General features: G+C 43.1%; 1 pseudogene across 1 annotated transcript in view; it reads right to left on the bottom strand.

Moving 5' to 3' along the window:
- The window catches only part of LOC311132280 (receptor-type tyrosine-protein phosphatase epsilon-like), a 68,051-nt pseudogene that overhangs the window by 26,479 nt on the left and 17,290 nt on the right, over positions 1-24,282 (bottom strand). Inside the window, exons 3-11 of the transcript in view lie at positions 15,911-16,010; positions 15,145-15,218; positions 9,072-9,208; positions 8,800-8,890; positions 8,572-8,648; positions 8,400-8,436; positions 8,126-8,223; positions 3,302-3,421; positions 3,000-3,163 (exon numbers count right to left, since the gene is read on the bottom strand). The product of the transcript in view is annotated as a receptor-type tyrosine-protein phosphatase epsilon-like (transcript). The remainder of the gene's footprint in view (positions 1-2,999; positions 3,164-3,301; positions 3,422-8,125; positions 8,224-8,399; positions 8,437-8,571; positions 8,649-8,799; positions 8,891-9,071; positions 9,209-15,144; positions 15,219-15,910; positions 16,011-24,282) is intronic.

Here is a 24,282-nt window from a genome sequence, read left to right as displayed (position 1 = left end):
GAACCATGAAAAACAGCCCCAGAACATTATTCCTCCTCCACCAAACTTTACAGTTGGCACTATGCATTTGGGCAGGCAGAGTTCTTCTGGCATCCGCCAAACCCAGATTTGTCCGTCAGACTCCCCAGATGGTGAAGCATGATTCATCAATCCAGAGAACGCATTTCCACTGGTCCAGAGTCCAATGGCGGCAAGTTTTACAACACTCCAGCCGACGCTTGGCATTGCGAATGGTGATCTTAGGCTTGTGTGCGGATGCTCGGCCATGGACAAACAGTTATTGTGCTGACGTTGCTTCCAGAGGCAGTTTGGAACTTGGTAGTGAGTGTTGCAATCGAGGACAGATGGTTTTTACGCGCTACGCGCTTCAGCACTCATCGGTCTTGTTCTGTGAGCTTGTGTGGCCTAACACTCCGAGGCTGAGCCATTGTTGCGCCTAGACATTTCCACTTCACAATAACAGCACTTACAGTTGACTGTGGCAGCTCTAGCATGGCAGAAATTTGACGAACTGACTTGTTGGAAAGGTGGCATCCTATGACGGTGCCACGTTGAAAGTCACTGAGCTCTTCAGTATGGACCATTCTACTTCCAACGTTTCTCTATGGAGATTGCATGGCGGTGTGCTCGATTTTATACACCTGTCAGCAACAAGTGTGGCATACTTTTGGTCATGTAGCATATATACACTACCGGTCAAAAGTTTTAGAACACCTACTCATTCAAGGTTTCTTCTACATTGTAGAATAATAGTGAAGATCAAAGATATGACATAACACATATGGAATCATGTAGTAACAAAAAACCTGTTAAACAAATCAAAATATATTTTAGATTCTTCAAATAGCCACCCTTTGCCTTGATGACAGCTTTGCACACGCTTGGCATTCTCTCAACAAGCTTCATGAGGTAGTCACCTGGAATGTATTTCAATTAACAGGTGTGCCTTCATAAAAAGTTAATTTGTGGAATGTCTTTCCTTCTTAATGCGTTTGAGCCAATCAGTTATGTTATGACAAGGTAGGGGGGGTATACAGAAGATAGCCCTATTTGGTAAAAGACCAAGTCCACATTATGGAAAGAACAGCTCAAATAAGCAAAGAGAAACGACAGTCCATCATTACTTTAAGACATGAAGGTCAGTCAATACGAAACATTTCAATAACTTTCAAGTTTCTTCAAGTGCAGTCACAAAAACCATCAAGCGCTATGATGAAACTGGCTCTCATGAGGACCACCACAGGAATGGAATACCCAGATATACCTCTGCTGCAGAGGATAAGTTCATTAGAGTTACCAGCCTCAGAAATTGCAGCCCAAATAAATGTTTCACAGAGTTCAACTAACAGACACATCTCAACATCAACTGTTCAGAGAAGACTGTGTGAATCAGGCCTTCATGGTCAAATTGCTGCAAAGAAACCACTACTAAAGGACACCAATAAGAAGAAGAGACTTGCTTCGGCCAAGAAACACGAGCAATGGACATTGGACCGGTGGAAATCTGTCCTTTGGTCTGATGAGTCCAAATGTGAGATTTTTGGTTCCAACCGCCGTGTCTTTGTGAGACGCAGAGTAGGTGAACGAATGATCTCTGCATGTGTGGGTCCCAACGTAAAGCATGGAGGAGGAAGTGTTATGGTGTGGGGGTGCTTTGCTGGTGACACTGTCTGTGATTTATTTAGAATTCAAGGCACACTTAACCAGCATGGCTACCACAGTATTCTGCAGTGATACGCCATCCCATCTGGTTTGCGCTTAGTGGGACTATCAGGCTTTGTAAGGGCTATTTGACCAAGAAGGAGAGTGATGGAGTGCTGCATCAGATGACCTGGCCTCCACAATCCCCCGACCTCAACCAAATTGAGATGGTTTGGGATGAGTCGGAACGCAGAGTGAAGGAAAAGCAGCCAACAAGTTCTCAGCATATGTGGGAACTCCTTCAAGACTGTTGGAAAAGCATTCCAGGTGAAGCTGCTTGAGAGAATGCCAAGAGTGTGCAAAGCTGTCATCAAGGCAAAGGGTGGCTATTTGAAGAATCTCAAATAAAAAAATATATTTAGATTTGTTTAACACTTTTTTTGGTTAGTACATGATTCCAAATGTGTTATTTCATAGTTTTGATGTCTTCACTACTATTCTACAATGTAGAAAATAGTAAAAAGTAAGAAAAACCCTTGAATGAGTAGGTGTTTTAAAACCTTTGACCTGTAGTGTGTTTTATATATATATATATATATATATATATATATATATATATATATATATATATATATATATATATATATATATATATATATATATTACTAGCCACCCAGCAATTTTATGAAGTTGGCTTTATCTAGCCCAGATAGGTTCCCAATTTCCCAACCTCATAACTAGCTACCAAGAAGCCATTTCAGGCTATCAATCAAGTTAGAGTAGCTAGCTTGTCTAACTGTCTTAGCTGGCATGCCTGCTGGCAAGGTTGGTAGACTTTAGAAAAGCAAGCAAAAACTAAATGTACTGAATAAGACTCACATTCCTTTCAATCTTTTACCCAGATTTTAGCAAAGATGCAGAGAAGCATATATATTTTCTTTAAAAAAAGAACCACCTGTCAGGAGGATACAGACAGCTCAAGCGGTATGCTTAGATATGCTGAAAAATATACATAGAATCAAGCATAATTATTATGCTAGTGTTTGAATAATGCAAAATTCTCCAACTGACCTCCCCCCTACCATCCTCACGTACTTTGTGCCCCCTTAGATTGTTCATGATGCCCCTGGGTGAGGTAGTTTTATATGACATGACACAGGCATTGAAATTCCAGCCATACCAATACAAAATAAAGGGACAATGATTGGCATACTTTTTTAGTAAACTATTTTACACTACAATTTTGTTATCTTATACATACCATGAAGTGTATATTAACCACTATAGCCTACATTTAGCACAGCCTGTAGATAGGAATTTCCAGATACAATTCCCAGTCTCCTCCCCTGGTTCAGTACCTGCAGTGCACCACGATGGGTCCTGCGTAGGACGGGTTGACCGTCTTCACCTTCTTGAGGAACTTGAGCATGCCGATGGGGGAGAAGGGCACCCCAAAGTCTGGCCAGCTGGTGAAGTGGAGCTGGGTGACCAGGCGGGGGGCCCTGGGGCCATCACTCCCCTGCTGTTTACAACAGGAAAACACATAAATCATTTAGATAATAAACTTTAAATACCATGTCACAGTCTCTCACAGCATCATGTTTTCTATGTGAGGGTTCATGCGCAGGGTTGTCATGTAGGCGTGTACAATGATACTTACATATTGTACACAGAACTTGCGGATGGTGTAGTCCACCAGTACAGTAAAGTCCTCTACTGCCACCCTCACGTTCCCATACATCCAACAGCCCTGGTCTGGCCAGTACTGGTAACACTTGTCCTGAAGAGAGGCGAAATGGACATTCAGCAAAGCAAAACTTACAAAATATACACTATTTGAATAGTTTCACCAATGTGAATGGCAGAGACTTAAATGAGGATTAATTGGTAGAGCATGGCGCTTGTAACGCCAGGGTAGTGGGTTCAATCCCCGGGACCACCCATACGTAAAAATGTATGCACACATGACTGTAAGTCGCTTTGGATAAAAGCGTCTGCTAAATGGCATAGTATTATATTATATTATTATATTACTGACCACAAACTCTATATTTGATATAGTTGACAGAGGTGATAGTCTGTCAGTCAATAAGTTCATCACTCTGATGTTCTAGACCATTAATGAGACTCTCAGACTAATTATAATCAAACCTTGGGTGCAGCTAAACCCATAGTTGTTTCACGCCTGAGAGTGCCTGTAATTACGCCAGCTGGCTGCCTACAATAATTACATACAATAATTGCCTACCATTCAGCTGTTTTCTAACCTCATTGTCTGAACCGTTAACGTTAGGTAGCAAGTGGCTACTGTGCTTGAAATTTAGCTAGCTTGTTGCTACCTGGATAGCTACTAGTAAACAATAGCTGGAACGACCGAGTGAACAGACGCGAACTGGCTGAGTCAATTCAGTGGCTAGCTTTGCACTTGGCTAGCTAACAGTAGCTGCTAGGGGTAAGTCATAACCTACACTTGTGTTTTGTTTTTTACATATTGATAGCCCGAGTCGTTCAAGGAATTCGGGACATGGGTGACTAGTTAACGTTAGTTTGGCTCTCTCTGTGTGTTCGTGCCATGAAAGGAGGGGTTCTTCTTTGTCTGAAAGCAATGGCTAGCTAGTTTGCTAACTATTCTAGCTAACTAACTGGCTGAATAAGTTGACGACGGACTCGCTCAAGCTGTCGGGACTAACCCACAACGTTAGACACGGACACGAACGATCTGCTTGCGTGTTGATACACTGGTGGTTTGTTGTCGCCGAGTATTGGCGCTAAACCGTGTTGTTGGAGACCGGCATGCTAGCTGGCTGTGGCGTCTTATGACGAGGTGCCCGGACGTTTTTCACGGAATAATACTGCACCTAGTTAGCTAGCTGAATAAACTAAGTTAGTCTATTCCTAGAAAACATTGAACCGCTGTAGTTTACAACAATTATAGTTTCTGAGGTGGAAGTTGGGAGATTTATATTTGGGAGTTGTGGTGAGGGAGGCCCCGCTCTCTCCTTTCCCAGATGTTTAGTTCATTTCATTCCAATCTCCTCTGCATTATTGTAGCCATCTGCTGCAGCCTGTCAACTATGCCTCTGCCTATCCCTGTTCTCTCCTCTCCGCACAGGCTACACAAACGCCTCACACCGCGTGGCTGCTGCCTCTCTAACCTGGTGGTCCCTGCACGCACGACCCACGTGGAGTTCCAGGTCTCAGGCAGCCTCTGGAACTGCCGTTCTGCTGCCAACAAGGCAGAGTTCATCTCAGCCTATGCTACCCTCCAGTCCCTCGACTTCTTGCCGCTGACGGAAACATGGATTACCACTGAAAACACTGCTACTCCTGCTGCTCTCTCCTCGTCTGACCATGTGTTCTCGCATACCCCGAGAGCATCTGGTCAGCGGGGTGGTGGCACAGGAATCCTCATCTCTCCCAAGTGGACATTCTCAATTTTTCCCCTGACCCATCTGTCTATCTCCTCATTTGAATTCCATGCTGTCACAGTCACTAGCCCATTTAAGCTTAATATCCTTGTCATCTATCGCCCTCCAGATTCCCTTGGAGAGTTCATCAATGAGCTTGACGCCTTGATAAGTTCCTTTCCTGAGGATGGCTCACCCCTCACAGTTCTGGGGGATTTCAACCTCCCTACGTCTACATTTGACTCATTTCTCTCTGCCTCCTTCTTTCCACTCCTCTCCTCTTTTGACCTCACCCTCTCACCGTCTTCCCCTACTCACAAGGCAGGCAATACGCTTGACCTCATCTTTACTAGATGCTGTTGTTCTACTAATCTCACTGCAACTCCCCTCCAAGTCTCCGACCACTACTTTGTATCCTTTTCTCTCTCCCTCTCCTCCAACACTACTCACTCTGCCCCTACACAGATGGTAATGCGCCGTCGCAACCTTCGCTCTCTCTCTCCCGCTACTCTCTCCTCTTCCATCCTATCATCTCTTCCCTCTGCTCAATCCTTCTCCCTCCAATCTCCTGATTCTGCCTCCTCAACCCTCCTCTCCTCCCTTTCTGCATCCTTTGACTCTCTATGTCCCCTATCCTCCCGGCCGGCTCGGTACTCCCCTCCAGCTCCGTGGCTTGATGACTCATTGCGAGCTCACAGAACAGAGCTCCGGACAGCTGAGCGGAAATGGAAGAAAACTAGACTCCCTGCGGACCTGGCATCTTTTCACTCCCTCCTCTCTACATTTTCTTCATCTGTTTCTGCTGCTAAGGCCACTTTCTACCACTCTAAATTCCAAGCATCTACCTCTAACCCTAGGAAGCTCTTTGCCACATTCTCCTCCCTGCTGAATCCTCCCCCTCCCCCCGTCCCCCCTCCTCCCTCTCTGTGGATGACTTCGTCAACCATTTTGAAAAGAAGGTTGACGACATCCGATCCTCGTTTGTTAAGTCAAATGACACTGCTGGTCCTGCTCACACTGCCCTACCCTATGCTTTGACTTCTTTCTCCCCTCTCTCTCCAGATAAAATCTTGTGACTTGTGACGGCAGGCCGCCCAACAACCTGCCCGCTTGACCCTATCCCCTCCTCTCTTCTCCAGACCATCTCCGGTGACCTTCTCCCTTACCTCACCTCGCTGATCAACTCATCCTTGACCGCTGGCTATGTCCCTTCCGTCTTCAAGAGAGCGAGAGTTGCACCCCTTCTCAAAAAACCAACACTCGATCCCTCTGATATCAACAACTACAGACCAGTATCCCTTCTTTCTTTTCTCTCCAAAACTATTGAGCGTGCCGTCTTTAGCCAACTCTCTTGCTATCTCTCTCAGAATGACCTTCTTGATCCAAACCAGTCAGGTTTCAAGACTGGTCATTCAACTGAGACTGCTCTTCTCTGTGTCACGGAGGCTCTCCGCACTGCTAAAGCTAACTCTCTCCCCTCTGCTCTTGTCCTTCTAGACCTGTCTGCTGCCTTTGATACTGTGAACCATCAGATCCTCCTCTCCACCCTCTCCGAGCTGGGCATCTCCGGCGCGGCTCACTCTTGGATTGCGTCCTACCTGACCGGTCGCTCCTACCAAGTGGCGTGGCGAGAAGCTGTCTCCGCACTACGTGCTCTCACCACTGGTGTCCCCCAGGGCTCAGTTCTAGGCCCTCTCCTATTCTCGCTATACACCAAGTCACTTGGCTCTGTCATATCCTCACATGGCCTCTCCTATCATTGCTACGCTGACGACACACAACTAATCTTCTCCTTTCCCCCTTCTGATAACCAGGTGGCGAATCGCATCTCTGCATGTCTGGCAGACATATCAGTATGGATGACGGATCACCACCTCAAGCTGAACCTTGGCAAGACGGAGCTGCTCTTCCTCCCGGGGAAGGACTGCCTGTTCCATGATCTCGCCATCACGGTTGACAACTCCGTTGTGTCCTCCTCCCAGAGTGCGAAGAGCCTTGGCGTGACCCTGGACAACACCCTGTCATTCTCCGCTAACATCAAGGCGGTGACCTGATCCTGTAGGTTCATGCTCTACAACATTCGGAGAGTACGACCCTGCCTTACACAGGAAGTGGCACAGGTCCTAATCCAGGCACTTGTCATCTCCCGTCTGGATTACTGCAACTTGCTGTTGGCTGGGCTCCCTGCCCGTGCCATTAAACCCCTACAACTCATCCAGAATGCCGCAGCCCGTCTGGTGTTCAACCTTCCCAAGTTCTCTCACGTCACCCCGCTCCTCCGCACACTCCACTGGCTTCCAGTTGAAGCTCGCATCTGCTACAAGACCATGGTGCTTGCCTACGGAGCTGTGAGGGGAACGGCACCTCCGTACCTTCAGGCTCTGATCAGTCCCTACACCCAAACGAGGGCACTGCGTTCATCCACCTCTGGCCTGCTGGCTCCCCTACCTCTGCGGAAGCATAGTTCCCGCTGAGCCCAGTCAAAACTGTTCGCTGCTCTGGCACCCCAATGGTGGAACAAGCTCCCCCATGACGCCAGGACAGCGGAGTCACTCACCAACTTCCGGAGACATTTGAAACCCCACCTCTTTAAGGAATAACTGGGATAGGATAAAGTAATCCTTCTACCCCCCCCCCCCTCCCTTACTCCAACCCCCCCCCCCCAAAAAAAAATAAAAAATAATAATATGTAAAGTGGTTATCCCACTGGCTATAAGGTGAATGCACCTATTTGTAAGTCACTCTGGATAAGAGCGTCTGCTAAATTACGTAAATGTAAATGTAAATGTTTTGTTCTTTATTGATCAGCCCCTTGAGGTTCAATGGAATGTGATGCCAAGTCATTTTGTGTGACACATTGTATGGATTGGGAATGTTAGGAAAGGGTCAAATAAATTATACCCATGATCCTTGAGGTGTGAGAAGACAAGGGGCCTAGCAAAGGCTCTTTAGAACATCTATGGATGTCGAACTGTCAAATAATTCCACATGAGATCCCATTAGCAACTCTGAATACATTCTTTACTGGTTGTCTAAGCAGATAAGGGAGCAGCCAAAGTGAGAGAAGAGAAACTCACCTCTTTTCTCTCTTTCAAGTTAGTGAGCATCACTATAGTAGCAGTCTTCTGTTCCCAAACCATCCGCCAAAAGTCTGCCACAGTGTCGTGCATTGGGCCTATGGAAAAGAGAGTGACACGCTTACCACAGACGTAAGAAGACATACTATAGATATACAGTAGGCCTATGGTGCTAGAAAAAAGCATATGCTTACGTAAAGGAGTTCATTTAAAATAATGAATCCTCTAGTAGTACAGTATTTTGCACAATAATGTTGCACATAGCTTTATTTACCTTGAGCTGCAATGAATTTGTTCCTCTCTTTATAACCCTGGTGAAAAAGAAAATGTGTTTTGGCAAGTTACAGTATTTATTAGACCGTAATGAGAAAGGAAGTAACACTGGATGCATTGAAATTATTCATAATAGGATGGAACGAAATACATAGTAAATATCAACAACTCACATCTATGTATGAGGCATTTATGTAGTCCGTACAAGAATAACCATCGATTTGAGTTAACAACACTCTGGAATGGTCATCTGTTGAAAATGTAAGAAAGAGACAAAATTGTACTAGGAAAATAGGTAGCCTATTTAGAATTATTTCATAACATTTTATTAAATTGTTTTATCTCTCTTAAGTGGGTTTAATGGTTGCAAAACGTATTCCCATAAAAATTCCATCACTCACATGGTAGGATGTTGGGATATCTATTCTTGTCCCTGTTGATCACCCTGCTAGCCTCCTCAAAGGAGCTGTGCTGGTAGCCACAGGGTAGTGACTACACAGACACAACACAAACACAGGGGGTCAAACTATGAAGCCATTAATGAAGCCCTCATACATGCAGCATAATATGTAACAACATAAAGAACTATAAACTCTACATGACATTATTAGCATTAACAAATGAAGGTATCACACTACTGTGACCACTATGTGTTCTATGAAAAGGAACCTACATTGAACTCCTCTCTGAAAAGCTTGCAGTCGTCTGCCGAGCAAATCCGGAACTGGTCTTCTAGCGAGTCCAGGGGGATGAGAAAGTGACGCTTGGATGGAGATGGGGATCGTGGGAGGAGGACCACTGTCTGCTCTCCTGTGTAAAAAATAAATAAAAAAATATGAAATGTCAATGTCAATGTATATACATTCAGTACAATAATTGTAAAATAACTGTGAAATAATAATTCTGCCTTTTTGTTTTTTAAAGGGGAATAACTAGATCACCTTATCACATGTGATGAAGTGAACATAAGGAGGGTGACATCAAACAGGTGATTCATAAAAACAACTGACTGGGTCTTCAACTCTCACTCACACTTGCTAAACATTGTACTTTACATGTGAAAGTTACATTACAACTTACAATAACACACCTCACCATTGCAGGACAGAACAACCCTCTCTCCCTTTCAGTTTCCAATCTGGGTGTAAAGCTTGATTCCTCCCAGACCTTTGACAGCCACATCAAACACCTGTGTAAAGCGTCATTCTTTCACCTCAAGAACACTGCCAACTCTGTCCCACCCTTTTCTGATGCAGAAACGTTTTTTTTAAATCTCCTCAAGGCTGGTTTACTGCAACGCAGTTTTCATCGGGATCTCTGGCAGGAGTCTCCAGAAGCTCCAATACATCCAGAACAGAGCTGCCAGCATCCTGATGAGAGTGCGGAAACGTATTGAATTCAAAACCCTCCTGCTGACTTTCCAGTGTATTCATGGCAATGCCCCTCCTTATCTCAAATAACTGCTTTCCCTCCATAACCCCTCCCGCACCCTCAGCTAGACCACCCCAGCCTTTGGAATGCCCTCCCGGACCACCTGAAGGCACCACAGACTCTGGGCTACATTAAAATGGGCCTAAAGACCTTTCTCTTTCTGTTGACAGCTGTGCTCCTTAGTGTACTTGTCCCTTGTAGCTTCAGTTGTGTTCTTTGTGTCAGTTGCCCTGTTTAGTTGTGTTAATTTTTTTCTATTTGGTTTACATTTTACATGTTATGCACTTTGAGATTATTCTGTATAATGAAAAGTGCTTTACAAATGTAATGAATTATGATTATTAATTACAAGGTTAGAAAGTTACAATGCATTTTGCTTCAACTGTGTGTGGTAAGGTAGACTGTGAATATTTTCCTCATTTTCTACCATTTTAGACGTGTTAGTTCATCTTGACAGATCTCAGTAGCAGCATAGGGCTTCAGTATGATATTGCTACAGAACAGACCTGACTTTGTGTTTTGATTGTGACGACTTATCTAGAGTACAGATCAGTAGTGAAATTCAAGAAGAACTATGTACACACACAACCTAAGGCTTGCATCACATCCCACAACACACAATCAATGGTGAAATTAAATATTGTATACATAAGTAGGGCTGTGGCAGTCATGAAATTTTGTCAGCCGGTTATTGTCATGCAAAAGTCTGCCAGTCTCATTATTTTTTTATTATATGATTTTATAACAAGAAGAATATAATTGAACTTAGTTGAAGCGTTGGCGTTGGGTGGTTGGTAGCTACTGTGCTCGAAATGTAGCTAGCTTGTTGCTAGCTGGATAGCTACTAAACAAAAGCTGGAACGACCTAGCGAACAGACGCAAACTGGCTGAGTCGATTCAGTAGCTAGCTTTGCACTTGGCTGGCTAACAGTAGCTGCTAGGGGTAAGTTATAACCTACATTTGTGTTTTGTTTTTACATACTGGTAACCAGAGTCGTTCAAGGGAATTTGGGACATGGGTGACTAGCTAACGTTAGCTTGGCTCTCTCTGTGTGTTCGTGCCGTGGGAGGAGGGGTTTTTTCGTTGGCAGAAAGCAATGGCTAGCTAGTATGCTAACTATTCTAGCTAACTAACTGGCTGAATAAGTTGATGACGGACTCGCTCAAGCTGTCGGGACTAACCCACAACGTTAGACACGGACACAAATTATCTGCTTGGCTTGTTGACACACTGGTGGTTTGTTGTGGCCGAGTATTGGTGCTAAACCGTGTTGTTGGAGGCTGGCATGCTAGTTGGCTGTGGTGTCATAGGATTTGGTGCCCTGGACGGTTTTCACGGAAGAATACTGTACCAAGTTAGCTAGCTGAATAAACTAAGTTAGTCTATTCCTAGAAAACATTGAACCTCTGTAGTTTACAACAATTATAGTTTCTGAGGTGGAAGTTGGGAGAGATATATTTGGGTGTTTCAGTGAAACGTAAGTGAGGGAGGCACCGCTCTCTCGCTTTCCCAGATGTTTAGTTCATTTCATTCCGATCTCCTTTGCATTATTGTAGCCATTTTCTGTAGCCTGTCAACTATGCCTCTGTCTATCCCTGTTCGCTCCTCTCCGCACAGGATATACAAACGCCTCACACCGCGTGGCTGCTGCTACTCTAACCTGGTGGTCCCTGCGCGCACGACCCACGTGGAGTTCCAGGTCACCGGCAGCCTCTGGAACTGCCGTTCTACGGCCAACAAGGCAGAGTTCATCTCAGCCTATGCTACCCTCCAGTCCCTCGACTTCTTGGCGCTGACGGAAACATGGATTACCACTGAAAACACTGCTACTCCTACTGCTCTCTCCTCGTCTGACCATGTGTTCTCGCATACCCCGAGAGCATTTGGTCAGCGGGGTGGTGGCACAGGAATCCTCATCTCTCCCAAGTGGACATTCTCTCTTTTCCTACTGACCGATCTGTCTATCTCCTCATTTGAATTCCATGCTGTCACAGTCACTAGCCCATTCAAGCTAAACATCCTTGTCATTTATCGCCCTCCAGGTTCCCTTGGAGAGTTCATCAATGAGCTTGACGCCTTGATAAATTCCTTTCCTGAGGATGGCTCACCCCTCACAGTTCTGGGTTACTTTAACCTCCCTACATCTACCTTTGACGCATTTCTCTCTGCCTCCTTCTTTCCACTCCTCTCCTCTTTTGACCTCACCCTCTCACCGTCCCCCCCTACTCACAAGGCAGGCAATACGCTTGACCTCATCTTTACTAGATGCTGTTTTTCTACTAATCTCACTGCAACTCCCCTCCATGTCTCCGACCACTACTTTGTATCCTTTTCTCTCTCGCTCTCCTCCAACACTACTCACTCTGCCCCTACTCAGATGGTAATGCGCCGTCGCAACCTTCACTCTCTCTCTCCCGCTACTGTGAATGATACAAACCTTAGAATGCCTTAGAAATCAAAATATATATGGGCTGCATGATGCGACTATGGGCTATTAATGATTTGAGAAAGTCGCAAAATGTCGCTCTGTTTCTTGCCTCAGTCTGCACATGCTGTTCTCTCTTCAAGTGATAATTTTTCACACATCAGACTATTCTCAATGTAATCTTGTCTTTACTAATATGTCAAATTTGTTTCGATTTAGAATGGCCCATTATGAAATGGGCAGGAACAGGGGCAAGACAAAAAATATTTGTCATTTCCCGCCTGAACGTTTTTCACTCATGTCAGGTAGGCTCCTCAGATTATTTTGCTACCCAACAGGTGATATTCTGCCCAAACTCTGTATGCCATGGGCTCTCCAACCCTGTTCCTGCAGCTACCCAGTGCTTAATTTGGGAAACCAATGAAATATGTTCAGGAACATCGATAGTAACATGTTTTCACAACGAAACATATTTAATTAAACTGTTGACAGGCCCTCTCTCTGCTTACTGGAGAAAGGAATGCATAGAGAGGGGAGGAGATGGAAACACACGTGGTGAGATATTCTGCAGCTAAAGGTAATGTCAGCCTATTAAATACAAAAATATATTTTAAAGAATTCACCATTACTAGGCTGTTCAAAATCAAATACAAATTCACTATAATTGTAGGGTAACACCACATTTGTTTAATTTAGGCTACACCAATTATGTACCAAAGATATCTTCAATCAGTATTTTTAAAATGTTTTTCTGCCATGTGTAACATGCGGTATGCTATTTGTTGTATAACGGCTAAATCATTATTACAATTTTCCGGGTTGGGCTTAGATATACAGTCGTGGTCAAAAGTTTTGAGAATGACACAAATATTAATTTTCACAAAGTCTGCTGCCTCAGTTTTTATGATGGCAATTTGCATATTCTCCAGAATGTTATGAAGAGCGATCAGATGAATTGCAATTAATTGCAAAGTCCCTCTTTGCCATGAAAATGAACTTAATCCCCAAAAAACATTTCCACTGCATTTCAGCCCTGCCACAAAAGGACCAGCTGACATCATGTCAGTGAATATCTCGTTAACACAGGTGAGAGTGTTGATGAGGACAAGGCTGGAGATCACTCTGTCATGCTGATTGAGTTAGAATAACAGACTGGAAGCTTTAAAAGGAGGGTGATGCTTGAAATCATTGTTCTTCCTCTGTTAACCATGGTTACCTGCAAGGAAACAAGGTGCCGTAATCATTGCTTTGCACAAAAAGGGCTTCACAGGCAAGGATATTGCTGCTAGTAAGATTGCACCTAAATCAACCATTTATCGGATCATCAAGAACTTCAAGGAGAGAGGTTCAATTGTTGTGAAGAAGGCTACAGGGCGCCCAAGAAAGTCCAGCAAGCACGAGGACCGTCTCCTAAAGTTAATTCAGCTGTGGGATCGGGGCACCACCAGTGCAGAGCTTGCTCAGGAATGGCAGCAAGCAGGTGCGAGTGCATCTGCACGCACAGTGAGGCGAAGACTTTTGGAGGATGGCCTGGTGTCAAGAAGGTCAGCGAGGAAGCCACTTCTCTCCAGGAAAAACATCAGGGACAGACTGATATTCTGCAAAAGGTACAGGTATTGGACTGCTGAGGAATGGGGTAAAGTCATTTTCTCTGATGAATCCACTTTACGATTGTTTGGGGCATCCGGAAAAAAGCTTGTCTGGAGAAGAAAAGGTGAGCGCTACCATCAGTCCTGTGTCATGCCAACAGTAAAGCATCCTGAGACCATTCATGTGTGGGGTTGCTTCTCAGCCAAGGGAGTGGGCTCAATCACAATTTTTCCTAAGAACACAGCCATGAATAAAGAAAAGGTACCAACACATCCTCCGAGAGAAACTTCTCCCAACCATCCAAGAACAGTTTGGTAACGAACAATGCCTTTTCCAGCATGATGGAGCACCTTGCCATTAGGCAAAAGTGATAACTAAGTGGCTCGGGGAACAAAACATCGAAATTTTGGGTCCATGGCCAGGAAACTCCCCAGACCTTAATCCCATTGAGAACTTGTGGTCAATCCTCAAGAGACGGGTGGACAAATAAAACCCCACAAATTCTGACAAACTCCAAGCATTGATTATGCAAGAATGGGCTGCCATCAATCAGGATGTGGCCCAGAAGTTAATTGACAGCATGCCAGGGCGGATTGCAGAAGTCTTGAAAAAGAAGGGTCAACACTGCAAATATTGACTCTTTACATAAACTTAATGTAATTGTCAATAAAAGCCTTTGACACTTATGGAATGCTTGTAATTATACTTCAGTATACCATAGTAACATCTGACAAAAATATCTAAAAACACTGAAGCAGCAAACTTTGTGAAGACCAATACTTGTGTCATTCTCAAATCTTTTGACCACGACTGTAGGCCTATGCATATGCTCTAATATGCATATGGGTGTTTGAATTAATCATCCATCACCTTAGAAAGTGCTGCCCATTTCGGTGTTTTAGGCTTTGAAACAACATCCACAACGATCATGTTTTACACTCAGTTTCAACCTGTTGTTGAACTTCTTTCTTCAAATTGATCATCACAGTGAGGTGAGTTTTAAAAGCACATACTGTTTTGATGATAAGTGTTTGATGTGATTTTCGATTGCATATGCATTGACGTCAGAGGACAATACAGCCCTGAGCCCTGAGTACCAGGCCATTAAGACCTGATGATTGTTAGCGAGTTGGGTACTACTAACGCATGTCTAGAGTGCATAAGAGGAGATTACTATGAGTCAACAGTCACGCGGAATTTTACTGTCATGACTCATGACTGCCGGTGTGGCGGTAATACGGTTACCGCAACAGCCCTATACATAAGATGTATGTGGAAAGGTGAAGTTGTGAGACGTACCTTTATCTTCCAAGAAGCCATTTGGAATCTTCTTATCAACTGAGGTGACAAGAGCCTTCCTGTTGTTTCTAAACCTAACCAGAGAGTGTGACAGAGAAGAGGAAAAGGAAACAAAAGAGGAAACAAAACAAAAATGTTATAATAATATAATATGCCATTTAGCAGACGCTTTTATCCAAAGCGACTTACAGTCATGCGTGCATTCATTTTTGTGTATGGGTGGTCCCGGGGATCGAACCCACTACCTTGGCATTACAAGCGCCGTGCTCTACCAGCTGAGCTACAGAGGACCATGACCGATGAAAGATAATATTTCAGCTCAACAAGTCAGAATAAATAGAAACCCACCTTCTGAACTGAAAGCTGTTCTTTCTCATGAGAAGCACATAGTACCCTCACCACTGAGAGAGGAGTTGACAGAGTGAGCGAGTGAGCGTGAGAGCAAGAGAGTGAGAGAGTGAGAGAGCGAGAGAGAGAGAGAGAGAGAGTGTGAGAGCGAGAGAGAGAGAGTGTGAGATCGAGAGAGAGAGAGAGAGAGAGTGTGAGAGCGAGAGAGAGAGAGTGTGAGATCGAGAGAGAGAGAGTGTGAGATTAGAGAGAGAGAGAGAATGGTCTAATATGACCCAGCTAGCCATTTGTTTTCTGTTTTACTGGAAGAGCAGCTGTTGGAACACTTCCAACACACACACACAGCGTGGGGGTGGGCTGGGCTGATGATATAGGAAAGGGTGGGGGTGCGGTTAAGCCACCCAGTGTTGTCTATTACCTTAGGAAGTATACTGTCAGGAGAATGATGATGATGATGAGAAGAAGAGAGATGACCAGCGTAGAGGAAAGAACATGGCCACCCTGGGGGGTGGGGGTTTCTGGGAAACAAAGATACATATATTATTTTGTATACTACACATACAAGTGTTGTCAATAATTTCACATCTATATGCACCCATTTTAATAGATAATTGAACTGTGCATGTCTAAGAATTGTTTAAAGTTAGGATCGAGTTAATGTATGCCGATTGCTCAGGGCCTCGTTTCCCAGAGCATTCATAGCATTAAGATCATCGCTAGAACCATCTTTAGTAGCCAAGCTATTTCCCAAAACCATCGTTACTGAAGATGCACTTGAAAATGCTCGTTATTTACCGACTGCCTCAGACCACTGTTAGAACAGCTAAGTGCGTCGTTAGATGCTTTTTTTGCCCTTCCGCGTCACTTTATACATAGAAGATCTCTGCTGAATAGAATCGACTAACCGGTGCCCCCGCACATTGACTCAGTACCGGTACCCCCTGTATATATCCTCGCTATTGTTATTCTTACTGCTGCTCTTTAATTATTTGTAACTTTTATTTTGTATTATTTTATATTGTATTTTTTGTGAATTCTTTTGGTATTATTTCTTAAATCTGCATTGTTGGTTAAGGGCTTGTAAGTAAGCATTTCACTGTAACTACACCTGTTGTATTCGGCGCATGTGACAAATGCAATTTTATTTTATTTGATCTGTCTCTAACGAATTTGACTACAAATACAAGCAAAGAATAAAATGATGCTTCAAATGAAAATGTAGATGATTGCAAAAGATAAATAAATTATAGGCTACGTTGGCCTATATAGTTCAATCACATTAACATACATTTTATGTTCATTCCATTGAATTCTATTTTGCTAATTCTAGGCTGCTGTCTGTAATGTTTGCCTCAATATATTTCATGATGTGTAACAACATGTGCACAGGGCCATAACTACATATGAGGACACTGACCTTTTTTTACGAATTTCCCCAACACTAAAAAATTATATATATATACTGTATGTATATATATATATATATATATATATATATATATATATATATATATATATATATACAGTGGGGGAAAAAAAGTATTTAGTCAGCCACCAATTGTGCAAGTTCTCCCACTTAAAAAGATGAGAGAGGCCTGTATTTTTCATCATAGGTACACGTCAACTATGACAGACAAATTGAGAAAAGAAATCCAGAAAATCACATTGTAGGATTGTTTAATGAATTTATTTGCAAATTATGGTGGAAAATAAGTATTTGGTCACCTACAAACAAGCAAGATTTCTGGCTCTCACAGACCTGTAACTTCTTCTTTAAGAGGCTCCTCTGTCCTCCACTCGTTACCTGTATTAATGGCACCTGTTTGAACTTGTTATCAGTATAAAAGACACCTGTCCACAACCTCAAACAGTCACACTCCAAACTTCACTATGGCCAAGACCAAAGAGCTGTCAAAGGACACCAGAAACAAAATTGTAGACCTGCACCAGGCTGGGAAGACTGAATCTGCAATAGGTAAGCAGCTTGGTTTGAAGAAATCAACTGTGGGAGCAATTATTAGGAAATGGAAGACATACAAGACCACTGATAATCTCCCTTGATCTGGGGCTCCACGCAAGATCTCACCCTGTGGGGTCAAAATGATCACAAGAACGGTGAGCAAAAATCCCAGAACCACACGGGGGGACCTAGTGAATGACCTGCAGAGAGCTGGGACCAAAGTAACAAAGCCTACCATCAGTAACACACTACGCCGCCAGGGACTCAAATCCTGCAGTGCCAGACGTGTCCCCCTGCTTAAGCCAGTACATGTCCAGGCCCGTCTGAAGTTTGCTAGAGTGCATTTGGATGATCCAGAAGAGGATTGGGAGAATGTCATATGGTCAGATGAAACCAAAATAGAACTTTTTGGTAAAAACTCAACTCATCGTGTTTGGAGGACAAAGAATGCTGAGTTGCATCCAAAGAACACCATACCTACTGTGAAGCATGGGGGTGGAAACATCATGCTTTGGGGCAGTTTTTCTGCAAAGGGACCAGGACGACTGATCCGTGTAAAGGAAAGAATGAATGGGGCCATGTATCGTGAGATTTTGAGTGAAAACCTCCTTCCATCAGCAAGGGCATTGAAGATGAAACGTGGCTGGGTCTGTCAGCATGACAATGATCCCAAACACACCGCCCGGGCAACGAAGGAGTGGCTTCGTAAGAAGCATTGCCAGGTCCTGGAGTGGCCTAGCCAGTCTCCAGATCTAAACCCCATAGAAAATCTTTGGAGGGAGTTGAAAGTCCGTGTTGCCCAGCGACAGCCCCAAAACATCACTGCTCTAGAGGAGATCTGCATGGAGGAATGGGCCAAAATATCAGCAACAGTGTGTGAAAACCTTGTGAAGACTTACAGAAAACGTTTGACCTGTGTCATTGCCAACAAAGGGTATATAACAAAGTATTGAGAAACTTTTGTTATTGACCAAATACTTATTTTCCACCATAATTTGCAAATAAATTCATAAAAAATCCTACAATGTGATTTTCTGGATTTTTTTTCTCATTTTGTCTGTCATAGTTGAAGTGTACCTATGATGAAAATTACAGGCCTCTCACATCTTTTTAAGTGGGAGAACTTGCACAATTGGTGGCTGACTAAATACTTTTTTTCCCCACTGTGTATATATATATATATATATATATATATATATATATATATATATATTTTAGGGCTGACAAGGGATTAAAATAATTAATTGCGGCCTCCCGAGTGGCACACAATTGTCCCAGCGTCGTCCGGGTTAGGGGAGGTTTTGGTCGGTTGGGCTTTACTTGGCTCATCGTGCTCTAGCGGGCCGGGTGGCGGGCCAGGTGCCTGCAGGCTGACTTCGGTCATCAGTTGAATGGTGTTTCCTCCGACACATTGGTGCGGCTGGCTTCCGGGTTAAGCAGGCGGGTGTTAAAGAGCGCGGTTTGGCGGTTCATGTTTCGGAGGACACGTGACACAACCTTCGCCTCTCCCGAGCCCGTTGGGGAGTTGCAGCAAGATCGCAATTGTATATCACAAAATTGGGGAGAAAAGGGGGGTGAAAGAAAAAATTATAATATTATCATTGTGATTTATCGCATAAAATTCTGTAGTTAATCACAATTAATCGCACATTTTTTATTTGCTCAAATTTGGTACTAAATAAATATTTTTCCATTTAAAAAATGCAGTGTATTGAGTTATAGGCATGTAGGGACTGAAACACAAAACATATCCTGTATCAGAATGTTTTTAATGGCATATTCACCATAAACAAGTTAAGCAATATAAAAGTCCTGAAACTTACTAATGCTCCCAGTAGGCCTACTAATGCTCCCTCATAAATTCACACACACACACACACACACACACACACACACACACACACACACACACAGTTAAAGCTTCAGCCATTCCAAATGATTATTCTCCCAATTACTGATTGGAGGGTTGGCTATGAGAAAATAAATACTGTATCTATGGATACAAAGAACATTAACTTGTCCAACAATGTAATGAATTCCACAGAACATAAACCTGTGACCATACACTTCAGTCGTCCTCCTATTTCTTTTCACTCAGCCAGCTACATAGACGAACAAGCCTGTTGACATGTTCTCTCTCTCTCTCTCTCTCTCTCTCTCTCTCTCTCTCTCTCTCTCTCTCTCTCTCTCTCACACACACACAAACCAAATTTTACAGTTTCTCGATTGCTAAGACACATTTCTTGAAACCTTCACCCATTTTCTCAAAACTTTAAACACAAAACCAAATCTTCAAACTACATTCACAAAACCCCTGACTCTTCTGGCAAAATCAAACAATCGCCTCAAAACCATTTAATCTGTGCTCAAAATCAAACAATGCTTTCAGATCATACACACAGCCAGTCAATATATAAACACTACAGAGCGTTCATTAGACACTACATCAAAAAATGGAGAACACATAATCCAGGGCATGTAGTTACAGAATTTTTTATTTATTGTATATATTAGTTTTTGCCTATTGCTTACACACTTTTTGCAGAATTTGGCTCATTATGTCAAAACTCAACACACAAGCCAATCAGACATAGCACTTGGAGATTAACAACTCACATATATGCCAAAATGAAACACTGCAATCAAAACGTACAGTTTTTTCCAACTGCTTTTTCCAACTGCTTACACACATCTTTTCATGTCACACAATTTTTGAAACCTCTCACTCAAAGTGCAAAACTACACACAAAATCTCCAAAACCATAAGCTATTTCTCAGCCTTTGACTCAGTTGTCAATTGCATAAAACACTTTTTTCAAAACACTACACACAATTCTCTACCTAAAACACAAAAATCTAACAGGAAGTGACTTGCTTTCCTTTTCCAAACACAACCAATCAAAATGCTACACTTATTCACCAGGTCAAACACACTCTCCTCACATGTTCAAACACTAATTGCTTAACTGATCACTAACCAATCACTGCTTTACTGTAGTATAGGACTGTTTTGAACAATGGATGCCAACAATGGACAGAGAGCAAGAGGTGTAGGAGGGAGAGGCAGGGGACAACAACGAGGACAAATTCAAAGACGAATAGTTGGAAGAGGAGGAGTAGGAGGTAGAGGAAGAGGAAGAGGAAGAGGAAGAGGAAGAAGAGGACGAGGGCAAAGAAGAGAAGGAAGGAGAGCCATCTCTGATGAGATTAGGGCAACACTTGTTGATCATGTGATCAACCACGGTTTGACCATGAGAGAGGCTGGACTGAGAGTCCAGCCCAACTTGAGTCGATTTACAGTGGCGTCCATAATTCGAACCTTCAGAAATGAGAACAGGTATGCAACTACCTAATTACTATTTTAGCATTACAGTAATGTACTGTAAAATATTTATGACTGCATAGTATTGCATAAACATTTGTAACTCTAAGCCATCCATTTACTGCACTGCATTGAATGAATGAGGTTGGTTATCATGCTGTACTACATTTTTGTGTACATTGTTTACAGTTCCTATGCTGAACACATACTGTGTTTGAATTCTGTACAGAGTGGAAAGGCAAAGACATCATGGAGGACGAGGACGCTTGTTTACAGATGTACAAGAGACTGCAATTATAAATATGGTTTTGGCCAACAATGCAATTAGGATTTGAGAGATAAGAGAGCATATCTTGAATAATGACACCATATTTAACAACATCAATGCTGTAAGCCTGTCGACCATACAACGCATCCTCCAATGGCACCAAGTGACGATGAAACAACTTTACAAGGTGCCATTTGAGAGAAACTCTGACAGAGTCAACAATCTGCGACATGACTTTGTAGAGGTATGTATGCAACACTACTTCCAGTACTTCAGACATACCATATTTACTCATCTGTATATCCTTTTGTCTGTTACAGAGAGTATTGGAGATGGATGCCCATGTACATTTACAGTTTTTTCCGACTGCTTACACACAAAATCTTTTCATGTCACACGATTTTTGAAACCTCTCACTCAAAGTGCAAAACTACACACCAAATCTCCAAAACCATAAGCTATTTCTCAGCCTTTGACTCAGTTGTCAATTGCATAAAACACTTTTTTCAAAACACTACACACAATTCTCTACCTAAAACACAAAAATCTAACAGGAAGTGACTTGCTTTCCTTTTCCAAACACAACCATTCAAAATGCTACACTTATTCACCAGGTCACACACACATTCTTCACATGTGCAAACACTAATTGCTTAACTGATCACTAACCAATCACTGCTTTACTGTAGTATAGGCCTATAAATAGGTCAAAGGTCAGATTACCTGTTTTGAACAATGGATGCCAACAATGGACAGAGAGCAAGAGGAGTAGGAGGGAGAGGCAGGGGACAACAACGAGGACAAATTCAAAGACGAAGTGTTGGAAGAGGAGGAGGAGGAGGAAGAGGAAAATGAAGAGGAAGAGGAAGAGGAAGAAGAGGACGAGGGCAAAGAAGAGAAGGAAGGAGATTTATTTATGTGGATGAGGTTGGCTTCAACCTCACCAAAACCAGGCGCCGCTGAAGAAATGTAAAAGGACAGAGGGCAATTACCAATGTCCCTGGACAGCGTGGGGGTAATATAACTATGTGTGCTGCCATCACTCAAAACGGGGTCCTCCATCACAATGCCACACTGGGTCCGTACAAGACCGGCCATAGGCTCACTTTTCTGGATGCAATTTACACAATGCTTGTCCCTGATCCAGATCAGGAGCCTGCTGGATTTGTGGTTATATGGGACAATGTTAGTTTTCACCGGGCTGTTCTGGTCCAAAACTGGTTTGCCACCCATCCACAATTTGTAGTTTTGTACCTACCCTCATATTCACCTTTTCTAAATCCCATAGAGGAATTCTTCTCAGCCTGGCGCTGGAAAGTGTATGATTGCCAACCCTATGCCCGCATGCCGCTTCTCCAGGCAATGGAGGACGCATGTGGGGACATAGAGGTTGCCTCTGTCCAAGGTTGGATACGCCATGCTAGGAGATACTTCCCTCGATGTTTGGCAAGAGAAAACGTATCTTGTGATGTGGACGAAGTATTGTGGCCAGACCCAGCCCGGAGAAGAGATGAAGCGTAGCTTAGCACTGGTGACTGCCCCCCCCCCCTACCATTTCCTGGACTGCACCCCCGGGACCCCCTACACACAATTGTGTTCTTTACTGTATTCTAAAGAATATACTTTTGGTTTACATATGTTTATGGTTTTGTTGTATGCTACTGTATACAACAGTAATGTTTGGCCTAATAAATATGTTCTGTTTCTACATTGCATTGGTGTTTACAGTGTACTTGTTACCCATCTCAGCAGATTACTTTCACTGTAGAACATTGTATTGAAATGTATATATAAGCCTATGAAAGACCAAAGAGCTTTAGATTTAGAATAACAGTGTTTACATGGTATATCCAAAAATTTACTATTATGAAAGTAGTGTTTGCCATTTGATGCAAATGCTTCATTCTGACATGTGTTTATGGCATTTTGAATGAAGTGTTACATTTTGAAGGAGATGTGAGGCATTTAGCATTTTGTGTGTGCAGTTTTGGGAATTGTGTGTAGAGTTTTGAAAAAAGGCGACATAGTTTTGAAAACGTGTGTAAGCAGTTGGAAAAAACTGTAACACTCCTTTCTAAAAATGAAATTCTTGCAACAAAACCATACACACACTGATGGGCTTTATATAAAACACTGCAGTCTTTGTGTTTCTATTTTTATTGTCATTTTATTGTCATTGTCTTCTGTAAAACTCAAAAGTACAATTTCTGCAGTAATCAAACAGTATTTACAAAAAAGTTTTTACAAAAAAACAAACATTCTCACAGAAATTCTTAACATCAAATTTAGCAACAAAACAAAAGTAAAAAAACTAAACAATTACTGGATAAATTGCTATTGGGGGAAAAAACATATACTTGTTCTGTGTGTGTGTGCGTGTGCGTGTGTGTGGTGGGGGGCGGGGGGGGCTTATGGATCACGCCTTCTGTTCGGATCTGGCAACAAGACCTCGTCAACATCACAGGCGATGTCCTCGCGGGCTAGGCATCGGGGAAAATATCGCCTTGTGTGCCGAATCCACCCTTGGATTGATCCCACCTCAATGTCTCCACATGCCTCTTCCATTGCTTGCAGAAGAGTCATGCGGGCATGTGGTTGCCGATCATATACTTTCCACCGCCACGCTGAAAATAATTCCTCCATTGCATTTAGAAAGGGGCTGTAAGGGGGCAGGTATACAACTGTGAAATGATTATGATTGTTGAACCAATCTTGGACCAGAGCAGCCCGGTGGAAACTAACATTATCCCAGATAACAACAAACCTGGGCTGCTGTGGTCTGTCCTGCACAACTGCATGTAGTGCATCTAGAAATGCAATGATCTGTCCTGTATTGAAGGGACCTAGAGTGGCATGATGATGCAGGACTCCTTGGACACTAATTGCAGCACACAAGGTGATATTTCCCCCACGCTGCCCAGGGACATTTACAACAGCCCTTTGTCCAACTACGTTACGGCCCCGACGCCTGGTTTTGGCCAGATTGAAGCCTGCCTCATCCACGTAGATGAACTCATGCGGCAGTTCGGCGGCATCAAACTCCAGAACTGTCTGTAAAATAAAATATTGAATAGTGTTACTGAAAACACATACAGTAACTACAATGTCTATATTTTCACACAAGTAGGGTCTGGGTTGGGTGAGTATAGACAGAAACTACAAGCTACAGGCAGGGCAGGTGGTGAGTGTGTTTTAGTGAGTGAGAATGTGTTTAGAGTTTTGCAAAAAGAGTGACTGATT

This window comes from Coregonus lavaretus (assembly GCF_964263955.1).
Source record: "Coregonus lavaretus genome assembly, chromosome: 1".
NCBI lineage: Eukaryota > Metazoa > Chordata > Actinopteri > Salmoniformes > Salmonidae > Coregonus > Coregonus lavaretus.
Note: the sequence above shows the minus strand (reverse complement) of the source record. Positions and strands in the feature narration are given on the sequence as shown.